The following is a 12,917-nucleotide window of genomic DNA, read 5'->3' on the forward strand; positions in this document are numbered from 1 at the left end:
CTAATATACAGCATACTGTCAATGTTCAGACTACAACAGCACCCTCCTCCCATACACTGCTCATAGGCTGACACCTGCTGGTGACTTTATGGAACTGCAGCTGACAGTTTGAGTGAAAATAAAGGCAGAAAATAGGAAGAAAGTAGGTACAGGACTCACAGTACAACAGCCAGACCTCTTATTCCTGTTGTTATCAGTTATCAACTTTAACTCCACACAGTAGCAGTACAATATCCTAGGTCTCAACAAGTGAACCCAGTAGTGGGAATATTATTTCAAACACATTTCACCGATCAGGAATGACATTGAGGCTTAACTCTGCCACACTAACGTTACATTGGCTCGCTGTTTCACTGCTAACTGATTATTGTCTAATATATAAGCTACCTTTTGGCTGTAGCACTTTTACAAACAATAAAGTTGGTCTTACCTTATAATGTTATTACAATGATAATGACACTGAACCTGGCTGTGGGGTGGGCAGGTCATGCGGCGAGCTGTCCAATCACAGCACAGCACCTAAATGAAACAGACCAATGGGAGCGGGTCAAGACAACCCCATTGGCCTGTTCCATTTGTACATGAGCCAATAGTAGCCTCTGAAATCGATAGGCGGGACCATTTATGTGAAACACAGGTATGGTGACTAACTCTCTCCCGTAGGTGAAGCGTTCCTCATTCCTTTATCTATTCTGTTGGTTATGTTGTATTTGTCCTCAGGCTTGATGATTTATAACTTTAACAACTGAGATCGACACCACTGTCACTGTTCGGTTGTTTATTAAAATTCTGAGCTCAGATCACAGTAATTCTCCCAAATCAACTCTTTTATGGAAACTAAACTTCCCTGAACAACAAATTTGGTCAGACTCTAATAAATTCCTCATTCCACATAAAATGAAAGAAGTTCACATGAAGATATCACATAGATACCATCCTTGTTTCCTGTTGAATGTAAAATGTGAATCTGCAAAGTAACCAGCAAATCCAGCTGTTAGACAGATGTAGTGGAGTAAAAAGTACAATATTTCCCTCTTTAATGTAGTCCAAAAAAACATCCAAAAACATAATAACACAGATAGTAAAAAGGTTTGAATGTGGTACCCAGACATTTAAGGAACATCCAAATGCTTCTTATTTATTAGCACATTGTCTGTTACTGATTGAACAGTCTTGGAGGCAGCTAATGCAGTTATTAGAATAAATGAGACTACATTAGATAATATCAATCAGTGCAGTAAAACTGGTGTGTTGTAGTAGTATACCACCATCATTCAGACTGGGACTAAAGTATGGATAGAGTTTCTCAGTGAGGGAGCAGCCAGTAAAGGAGTAGATCAGAGCCACCTCCTAAAAGATAGAGACGATGGAGACTTCTGGTTTATAATTTCTAAATTAGTTTTTATCTTAATCATGTGAATTTAAATTTTACAAACTGTAATGTAATCAATCATTATAATCACAATATTTCAACAGTGTAGAATGAACAGACACAAGAGAAACTTATTTTTTTTTGTTTATTTAAAAAGAAAAAGAGAGAAAAACAAAAGACTTTTGTGTCATTAATAAAAAGGCTCTTCAATAATTTATGCCAGTATGTAGTATAAAGTATTCTTATATAAACAATGATCAGACAATATAAAGGTTTGAATTTGTCACTCAGACATTTAAAGAATGTGTAAATGCTTCTTATTCCTGAGTTCATTGTTTTCTGATGATTTTACAGTTTTGAAGGCAGATAATGCAGTTATTAGAATAAATGAGGCTACAATATGATATCAATACATTTACATGATAAAAGGAAAATATATATATTCCGTACATCACCAATAAATATACATTTATTCCATTAAATGATGTGAATCTTTCTGTAGAAAATCAAATGGTTGTTCTACTCAGTGTGATTGACAGGAGAGATGATCAGAGGGGCAGAGTTTGTACCTCCATTATTATTATCTGGGACCAAAGTATGGGTAGAGTTTCTCAGTGAAGGAGCAGCCAGTAAAGGAGTAGATAAGAGCTGCAGCATCAACGTCATAAAAGGAGACCAGACCCTCCTCATAATCCACAAACACCCCCACCTTCTCAGGCTGAGACTGCAGAGAGAGACAGACTGCAGGGTCAACAAGAGCTTCATACTCATTTTTATTCCTTAACCATATCATCCAGTAACCATCCTGAGGACTCACTGTGATTACTCCCTTCCTGTTGATCGACTCTCTGGCCACTCCTAAATCCCATTCAGTCTTCCCTTTAACCTGAACCTCGTAATAAAATCTTCCTGAAGAGAAACTCTGCTTTGCTAAGACACAGGGACAACTATTAAATCTCTCTGGATTGTCTGGGAGATTCTTCCATACATCACCATGATTAACTTGTTTACCATCATCAGACAGGATGAGCTTGGGACTGTGCTGTATCAGGATCCAGTGTCACATCCACTGCATACTGCTGGACCCTCTTCAGCTCCACCCAGCGAGCACTTCTTCATCTGTTTACTGAGCGTCTCCTCCAGCTGATTCACAGCTCTTACCACAGTCCCCTCATGTGAAGGTGGACAGACGCTGACTTCTGTCCAGTCCTTGGTGGGTGGAGCAGCGTTCAGGGACAGGAAGCTTTGAAGGAGGTGGAGGTGGTCTTCAGACTGTGAGAGCTGGTCCACCTCAGAGCTTCTCTTCTTCAGCTCAGAGATTTCCTGTTCCAGCTCTTTGATGAAGTCTTCAGCCTGTTTCTCTGTCTTTCTCTGCTTCTCTTTGATCGTGTCGATGAGTTCAGCCTGGCTTCTCTCAACAGACTCCTTCAGAGCGGTGAAGACCTGAACACCATCTGCTATCTCTCTGTCTGCACCTTCCTTACTGAGCTCCACTGAGCGTTTGATCTCCTGAATCTTCAGTCGTCTCTTCTGGATCATCTGCTGAATTTCAGCCTCATTCTTCCCCAGCTCGGCCTTCTTTCCTTCATATTCTTCTTTCAGAGGAACAACATCATGTGTCTTGTGGTCTAAAACAGTGCAGAGCATGCAGACACACATCTGGTCGGTCTTACAGAACAGCTCCAGCAGTTTATCGTGCTTCGTACACATCCTGTCTTCCAGGTTCTCCACAGGGTCGATCAGCTGATGTCTTTTCAGGCCTGACGTTGTCAGATGAGGCTCCAGGTGAGTCTCACAGTAGGAGACCAGACACACCAGGCAGGACTTCAGGGCCTTCAGTTTGGTTCCAGTGCAGACGTCACAGGGAACTTCTCCTGGTTTGGAAACTTGTTGCTCTGAGCTGCTGCTGCTGGCTTTCTGTTGAGCTGACTGTCTGAACTGAGCAGCCATCTCAGAGATTAAAGTATTGACCTTCAGCTGAGGTCTTGTGTAGAAAACCTCTTTACAGTTGGGACACTGACACTGGACATTAATATTCCAGTGTTCAGTGATGCAGGTTTTACAGAAGTTGTGTCCACATGGTATGGTGACTGGATCAGTGAACACATCCAGACAGATGGAGCACAGAAACTGATCTTCAGTCAGCAGACAGCTGGCAGCAGACATATCTACACTGTGAGGATGAAAAGAAAAGAAAATTGTAATTACATTTCTTTTGATTATAATAAAATCAAACTATGATTAATGGAATAAAAGGAGAGTCATCCTGAGTTCTGTTGTCATATGCAACCCAGCCAGAGCAAAATATTAAATATGAGCTGGGTTTTTGATTAATTTGTGTTCACAGTCTGCATGTAAGCCATTCCACCAAATCTGTGCCAATTCATTCTTTATAGTTTTTCAGCAATCTAATAACACATATTTACACATGATTTTGCATTTTTCAGGAACAGGAGGAATATTTTTTTGCATCTTTTTAGTAAATTCATTGAGAGAAGTTACTTTTCCTTTCCTCCCATGACCTTCAGTAGACTAAACTGAGTTATTTTTTTTTTTTTTTATCATGTGACCTGTGAAATGTCCCAAATTTTTAAAGAGGGGTCAGGATAACAGGACTGAGTGAAAACCTTCATGGGGACACGACTAAAAGGTCCATTTTAACTAAAAGGATTATTTTGTCTAAATTGGAAATAGAGTCACAAAATAATACAAAAATGATTTCATCATTAATTCTAATAATTAAATTTCATGTTGAGGTGTAGAGTTAGAGAGTGGGGGAGAAAAAATCCTATTTGTTCAGTGTTTTGGGTTTTTAGTACAATTTTACACAATGTATCTTCAAACTGCAATTAGAACAAATTGAGTTCACCAAGCTCAGAAAATAAGTGATAACATGGTGATCTTCAATCCAAAAACATTTACTTTGGCTGCCATGGATACAATTATTATCCAGAGAGTATTACTCAAACAAATACAGAAAAAGACAAATCAAATACACACAACATATACAGAGGACACCCCAAAAGGTGGAGGAGAAGGGAGAGAGAAGAGTAGCAAGTGGAGGATGTTAATAAACTAAACTCACACTTAAAGGACCAGTTTGTAGGATTTAGTGGCATCTAGCAGTGAAGCTACAGATTGTAACTAAGTGAACACACCTAGCAACTGTATTTGATGACCTGGGAGTGACGAAGGGTTACAGTGGCCACGCAACTGTGTGAAAGGACCTATCTAAAGCCAGTGTTTAATGTTACACACTGGACCTTTAAACTCACCTTCTGAGCAATTTCAGCCTGCTGCCAGTTACTTATAAGACATTTTGCTATTACCTCCTGGCTAGTTATTCAAAAAGCAGTGAAAAAGATAGAAAGAAAGAAAATAAAACAGTGACAACGATGTAAGCCTGTGATTCCTCCATTACTGTCACTTCACACATTAAGTAACTAGAATCCATTACATTTAAAAAATAAATCATCAGGTTACTGTTACATTGAGTAAAAATAGTAATTGTTTAGCAGGATTACAATTTTAAAATACATCAGTTTTACTTTCAAATACTCTGAGCAGGAGACACAACTGATCTCAGTTCTGATTGATATTTCTTTTCTTTTCTTTTCTTTTATTTACATATTTAATGTTGAGGTAATCCAAAACTAATGGGAGGTAATAAAGTTGTCTTACTTTAATATGGTGAAACTTGGATTAGGTTAGTGACTACATTTTATAACAGGTAATTAGTAATTGTATCTGATTACCAAAGTGTGTAACAGTTATATAAGTTGTAAAAGTACAATGTTATACCTTTATAAGCAATACAACAAACTCTCAGATGAAATCAGACGCTGTACTCTGTCCTTTACACAACCCAAAGGGAAGCTAAGCTAGGCTAGTTAGCTTTCAGCAGGACTAGTTTCTGTGGTGTGTTTTCATTGTTTGGTTGGATTTAGCTCCTTCCTTCTATCTGTATGTGCTATAACAGACTGTAACAAGCTCTGTAGGGCAGTGGACTCACCAGAGGTTGGCAGAGATTCTGCTGTTTAGTTGAGAAAAACCTGATGGATTCAGTTGAATTTGTCTTCAGAGACAAACAGAGAGACTTGTCTCCACTGCAGCTCTGCTGTCTTCAGACAAACTTTCACTTTCATTTCCAGGAAATGTGTCACTGAAGCTCTTTCAGTGTTGCTCCTCCCTCTCAGTGCAGATCTGTGAGTGAGCTATAATTGACTGATTGAAATATCTTTGGAACAAGATGGGTTTTTCCTACAATGTAAGTATACAGCAGCCAAAGGATCATACAATAACAAACAGACAACATAAGAAAAGAGGTCAGTGTAAGATATTCAGGAACATACTGTATCTTTAGATCATTATTCTACAACGCTCCCTTTACAGTCCCTCTACAATCCCACAAACACTCCAATGTTCAGCTCACTGTTTACTCTGTAATTTCACTTTCTGCTGCTTTCCAAACTGTTTACCATCTTTTCTTTATGTGACAGATTTCTTACTGATCACATTACAGGAAAAAATACAGAAACACTGAGAGGGAAAACTTTTGTCACTGGGCCACAAGTAGGCTTCTCTGTGATTCTGAGGTTTCAAAAGTAAGAAAGTAAAATATTTCTTTCAATTAACTCTTAAGTGAAATTACAATTGTTCATTTTACTGAAGAAAATCTCCTAGCCATACAAAAGCCTCCAACCCAAACCTGCTAGCAGTGGAAGAATATCTAGAGCACATTTCTTACAGAGAGGAAATGACAAATTCAGAGAGGAGGACATGCAATTCATTCTGTCCCATCTGAAAGGCCACGTCCACTTGTTGCTGCCTTCACGGCCTAAACCGGACCCTGCTGCACAGCAACACTGTCACTTTCTGGACAAACAGGACCTCCATGAACCAAACACACACACCATCCAAAACCAGATGTCCCAGAACCTCCAAACTGTGTTCAACCTTTAACAAATAGACTCAAAGAATCAATAATAACATATCTGCTGTCAACTGAAGAGTCCCAGGATGAAAAACATCGATACTGAAGAAGGGTTTAATACAGAAAGACATACAGGATGACAAGATAAACAGATAGATAGAGCTCAGAGGTGTTTCAGTTGTACACCGAATTCATCTTCCCATCTCTAAACCCCTGATTTAAAAGTGTTTAATTAATGTGCTGTCAGACTCTAATATACAGCATACTGTCAATGTTCAGACTACAACAGCACCCTCCTCCCATACACTGCTCATAGGCTGACACCTGCTGGTGACTTTATGGAACTGCAGCTGACAGTTTGAGTGAAAATAAAGGCAGAAAATAGGAAGAAAGTAGGTACAGGACTCACAGTACAACAGCCAGACCTCTTATTCCTGTTGTTATCAGCGGTCTGAGAGCCGTTTAGAGCCGCCTAGAGCTGCTTTAATCCTCTAAAGTGAGTCTGAGAGGCACCATGAGTCAGGACTCTCTCCAGCCTGACCCCCTAGAAATACCCTGCAGAGACAGGGAGCTGATGTGTTACTCGGTTGCACATATACTAAAATTGGAACGATACAGAGAAGATTAGCATGCAAGGATGACATGCAAATTTGTGAACCGTTCCTCATTCCTTTATTGGTTATGTTGTATTTGTCCTCTGACTTGATGATTTAGACCTTTAATAACTGTGATCGACACCCCATTTTTAAAGTTAGAACAGACTGACACCCATATTAGAAGATATGGTCTTCTTTCTAAATTGTAATATTGACTCACAACCCATTAACGCTGCTATCAAACTTATGTGTCTTGTTGGCAAACATCATATCCATACGGCTGGAATGCTTCAAACCTAATGTTCATCTGTATTTTGTTGAATTATAATTTCTCTTTGACTCTGTTTCTAAATGATCAACAAACAAGAAAGCCATAGGACCTCTCAAATATTTGGATAATTCCTATGTAAAAGAAAACAATAACTTCTATACATACATACTGTATATGTAAGTTTACAGTTCCCTCGTACAATGTGATGTCATTCAGAAACCTTTTATTTTATGTGTAACAGGTGTGTGGGCATAAACAGAGGTCGACTCACAGAACTGTTAACCAGCATTTATTTGCTCCTGCAGAAGACAATATAGCACTTTCATTTCCTTCTGGTCTTTTTTTCCTGCCCCTCTGCTCCCTCAGCAATGCAAAACAACACTGTGTGATTTCATTATCTTTCTGAAAATACATATAGATGAATTAATTTAAACATTACAGCAATGTGCATGTTACAAAAACAAAAAAAATACTAAAAGAGCTGTTACAGTTTACCAGAAAACATTTTATTTTTATAACAAATCTCTCTCAAAACCATTAAAAACTATATAGAATAGGTGAAACAGAGTAAAAAGTGTGTGTGGGGTAGGTGACTAAACAGAACAACACGAATGAAGGAACTACGGAAGTTCGGGAGCTACTGAAGGACAAAGTTCAGAAAACTAAATTTCCACCGAAAATGAACCAAAATAACAGTGAATGAAAAATAACTCAATGAGATCAAATTCACACTCAATGGAATGAATAAATAAATAAAATTCACAAATACATATTGAAAGTAAGAATTAATAAAGTGCATTTTTAACTCTGATACACCAGCACAAATGTTCCCTATGTTTTTATGTTCAAGAGAGCAAGGGGCTGAAAGTTTCATGAATTTTGAACTGCAATTGAGTACACAGTATGAAAAATATGAAAAAAGCTGAATTATTGTCAGAAAGTCCTGTTTTTCATGAACGTTTTAATGTTTGAACGGAGCTTCTATGTGAATGTATGAATTTGTGGGAAGAGGTTGAAGATGAGTGCGTCTGAAGGATTTTCTAATGGACTTCCATTGTAATTTTATGTAAAAAAAAGTTAAATATTTTGAGTTTTACTGGATTTGAAAAGTGGAATGAGAGCTAAAATGTCTGAAAGATGTGGAATATTTGAGAGTTTAAATGTAATTTCTAGCTGAAAGTATGAATGAGTAGTTAAGAGTTGAAAGAAGAAGCAATAATGTTCTAATTGAGCTGAACGTTTTGACGTTTGAATGAAGTTTCTACGTTGAAACATTCAGAAGAAGGTGCCAAAAAATTTGGTGGAAAAATCTGAAATCTAAAATACCAGTTCCCCCAGTAACCAGCAACCAGTGAGACCAGTTAGAGAGTTTCACAGTCATTGATTGTGAAAACTAAAAACCATGTATTAATATTATTAGACATGATTATTGCAGAAACTCAAACAGGTTTTATGAAAAATCGACACCGAGGCTTTTATTTTGTTCTTAGACTTTTATAAGGCCTTTGATACAATTGAGCACAACTTTCTTTTTCAGTCCCTCAAAGTATTCGGTTTTGGGAATAACTTTGTTGATATTGTCAGTATGTTTTATAAAGACATTAACAGCTCTGTGATAATCAATTTGAACACATCTAAAAGATTTCAAATTAACAGAGGTGTCTGACAAGGCTGCCCTATATCTCCCTTTTTATTTCTTTTAGTCACTGAGTTATTGTCAATCAATATAGTAAATGTAACACCCCTTCAAACAATAATAGGTGGCAATACTACTCTAGATAATGGACCAGTAGGTTCGACTGCTGGAGCACAGTGAAATGCTTAAATCAAGCTCAGAGGCAAGAGGTTGAACTTAGGAACATGCCGGCTTTTTGTATTAAAGTAAAAAAGAATAAAAATACATACAAAATTACGAACAATGGGACCACTCACACTGATAACACTGGTTGTGTTAAATCACAAAAAAAAAGAATATCACATTTGCAATTGCTCAGTTTCACATTAATTATCAAAATCTTAATTCTAAACTGAATTTAAGATTACTTTTGTACAATTCAAGTTTCTCTATCTAAATCAAATTCAATTATATAACATGGCCAAAAGAACAATCAATTTTGCATCCAACCAATACTCTTCAGGAAAATATCCTGCCACTCAGTTCTCAGTTCCACACGATGAAGTCAAGAAGTCAAAAGTCATAAGGGGGAATGTGTGTGTGTGTGTGTGTGTGTGTGTGTGTGTGTGTGTGTGTGTGTTGAGGGGGCTGAATGTGAGAGTGTTGTGCAGCAGTCGGCCCACCACCCACAAGGTGTGGCAGAATTAGGATACGTTCAAGTAGCCACTGGTAGTATCTGGTGATACTGTCTCCCTTTCACTTTTGATCCAGGTGGGAAGGCTCGCCATCAACGTCGCTGGAAGATCCAGATCCAGAGAACAAACAACCAAAAAAACCTGACCTGTCCATAACACAGAAAATATTAAAATCACAGTGTAAGCTTTACACTTTAACTGCATATAAAATTCAATAAACTAAATTTGCAACAGCGCAGTATAATAGTCAATATGAATAATCCATAATGTAAAATAACTTCCCTTTTTGTAAATAAAATAGCTTCTCACAGCTCACAGTAAGCAAATAGGTGCATAAAATTAGCCCAATGAAGGTACAAATGACAAATTAATACAGAATTTACATGAAAACTAATTTGGAAAGAAATATGAATTTGTCACCGATCTCACGCACTGACACAAAATGGCGGCGCTCAGAAACAACCACACAGTTTCTAAAACCCAAAAAAATATAACAAGGGCACAAATACTTAATATAAAACTCATGAATAATTCAGCTCTCGCCATAAATGAATTATAATAAATGAAAAGATCTTTTAGTTTTAGTAATTTACCTCTACAGACAAAGCTAACGGCTATTAGCTCGAGCTACTAGCGCTGCGGCTAGCGACTGTGCTAATGCCCATTTTAACTCTAGTTTTTTCACTAAAACACTAAAACAACAAACGGACTTCCGTAAACAAGTGTAAACCATATGTTTTTGTGTTTTCTTCAGTTTTTGCTTCCGCTCGCTCTCGCTCCTCTCTTCATACAGACCGGAAGTAACGGAGGAATACAGAGCGTATGGAGAGAATTCTGTTCCTTTATTATTCAATCAAATAGAAGAGATTGAAACCAAAAAAGAGATTGAAACCAAAAAAGAGATTGAAACCAAAAAAGAGATTTGAAACCAAAAAAGAGATTTGAGACCAAAAAAGAGATTTGAAACCAAAAAAGAGATTGAAACCAAAAAAGAGATTGAAACCAAAAAAGAGATTTGAAACCAAAAAAGAGATTTGAAACCAAAAAAAGAGATTGAAACCAAAAGAGATTGAAACCAAAAAGAGATTTGAAACCAAAAAGAGATTGAAACCAAAAAGAGATTTGAAACCAAAAAAGAGATTTGAGACAAAAAGAAAAAAAAAAAAAAAAAAATGTTTTGAGATGGAAACAGAACAGGTTGCAATTGAAAAAAAAATATGAGAGAACATATTTCTTCAACTTCAATCAAAACTAATGTTTGTAAGTAAAAACATACGACCATTTTGCGTCCTCTTTGCTTGAGAGTTATAAAGTTTTGTTTGCGAATTCAGCTGCACTTGATGGGCGGGGCCTACGCTGGTGGACGAGAGAAGAGTTTCTATTGGTTGGTTTGACCTGGCTACGTCTTCCACCCACTTCTCCCTGTGCTGTGCTGCTTGGAGAAGCCTGTTGCTCTTGAAACGTTTCCCATAAGTAATGAATTGCGCTATATATCGTTGGCTACAGCCTGCCGTACATTCACAACAACAACAACAACAACAACACAAGTAATGAATTATAAGGCTGGGCTAGTCACGGCCTGAGCAGAGTAGCCTAATGAGTGAGTGAATTACAGGGAGGCGTATTCAACGTAGGGCTGTGATTGAAACCTTTAGTGTTGCATGGTACCCGGCTCCCGTTCTCTACAGCTGTTCTAATGTCAACAAACACACGTGGCGAATAATTTAACAAATTCACGCACATATTTCTAACCAGCCAGCCTTTTGTCCACAATTTCACCCCCCACAAGGCTTTCCTCTGGAATAATAGCAATATTCTTATAAGAAACAAATCCTTATTCTTGCTACAATGGTTTGAAAGAGGTATCATCCATATCCTCGATCTTTTTGATGATGCTGGTAATATGTTGTCTTATGAACGTTTTATGTCTGTACACAGTTTTCCTGTTCCCTCCAGAGAATTTATATCTGTAACTCGTGCTATCCCAACAGAGTTAATTCGAGTTACATTGAATATAAACCAAGTCAACCTGTACTGATGCTGAGTGGAATTGAACTAACAGATAGAAAGTGTAATAATAAACATATTCGCCAGTGTTTTCAAAGAATGAATAGAGTTGTGCCTAGAGGCAAGTTTTACTGGAGGTCCCAAATAGAGGACATCAACTGGAGAAGAGCTTCTACCCCACAAATATTGCATATCTAACAAGGCTAAAGAAGTACATTTTAAAATACTGCATAATATATACCCAGTTAGTAGTATTATTGCTAAGTTTATAGATGTTGATGATTCCTGTACTTTTTGTAATCTTAATACAGAAACAATTTCACATCTGTTTTTTTATTGTGATATATCTAAAAAGTTTTGGAGTGATGTTGAATCTCATTTTTTTGATGCTGCTAACTCTGTCTACTCTCTTACCCTTAAAGATGTTATTTGCTACTATGTTAACCCAGAAGATAATGCTCTTGAACACCTGATGAACTTTGTTATCCTATATGCACAATTCTTTATTCACAAACAAAAATTTGCAAAATCACTATTTACCTAAATTTGCTCCTTTTCTCCCGTGGGATTTCACTTGTTGCAGGGAAACGCAGAAGAAGAAATTGTTGCAGGAAGTGTGCAAATCGGAGAGTAGTGTGTGAAGACATGGACATTTTTGAGGGGGAAATAAACTTTTTTTTGTCGCAAAGGCATTATCTCCGTGATGGATTATTCTGGGCTTTCGGTGAAGCGAGCGGTGGAAAAACAGGTTGTACGGTTTCTGCACAACGTATGAGTTGAAAAGGCATGTTGTTGTCACGTAAGGGCCCTGATCATGTTGCACAGACATTTTAATGACATTTTGTGTCTGTTAAGAGGAGCAAAAGGCACTCTTTAGGATATGCCCCCAAAAAGTGTATTATAACTAACTGGGAGCTCTGGCCATTAGCTGCAGCATCTCCAGTTTGCTAGAACCAATTCTGGTCGTCCTTTTTCCTATCGACAGTACTCGGTGACCTCTAGTGATCAAGACGAGGGTAAAAATCTGCCGAAGTTCCCCTTTAAATAACAAAAAAAGTAATACCTTGCTGAGTCATTATTAAAAGTTTTTCCCTGAAGCCCCTGTTTGAACTATTTATTTTTTATTTATTTATTCATTTTAATTATTATTATTATTTTTTTAAATTTGTACTTTAATTTGTGTATCTTTGATTTATTATTTATGTCACTCACCAATGTGCTGATTGTCATTGTATACCTTGTAGTTTTGGACATTTAATTTGTTCAATTAAAAAAAAAAAAAAAAAAAAAAAATATATATATATATATATATATATATATCTAGTATTAATATAATTATTAATAATAGTAGTAGTAGTAGTAATTGGTTTATTATTAGGGGGTTTATTATTATTATTATGATATGTAATCTGGTGTGTTGATTGTTTT

General features: G+C 37.1%; 1 long non-coding RNA gene and 2 pseudogenes across 3 annotated transcripts in view; 2 read left to right on the forward strand and 1 right to left on the reverse strand.

Annotated features, from left to right (window-relative positions):
* LOC127352593 (uncharacterized) overlaps window positions 1-12,917 on the forward strand; it is a 44,392-nt gene that overhangs the window by 22,977 nt on the left and 8,498 nt on the right. The window contains exon 3 of one of the 3 annotated variants that reach the window (XR_007881136.1): window positions 3,355-3,486. The exons of the other annotated variants lie outside the window; for them this stretch is intronic. This is a non-coding gene — a long non-coding RNA (uncharacterized LOC127352593). Of the gene's footprint in view, window positions 1-3,354; window positions 3,487-12,917 lie in introns of those variants that run through there. 3 annotated transcript variants of the gene reach the window in all.
* On the reverse strand, window positions 1,732-5,541 carry LOC127352546 (E3 ubiquitin-protein ligase TRIM21-like; annotated as a pseudogene).
* On the forward strand, window positions 6,882-6,977 carry LOC127354005 (uncharacterized; annotated as a pseudogene).

Source organism: Dicentrarchus labrax, unplaced genomic scaffold (genome assembly GCF_905237075.1).
Source record: "Dicentrarchus labrax unplaced genomic scaffold, dlabrax2021, whole genome shotgun sequence".
Classification (NCBI taxonomy): Eukaryota; Metazoa; Chordata; class Actinopteri; family Moronidae; genus Dicentrarchus; species Dicentrarchus labrax.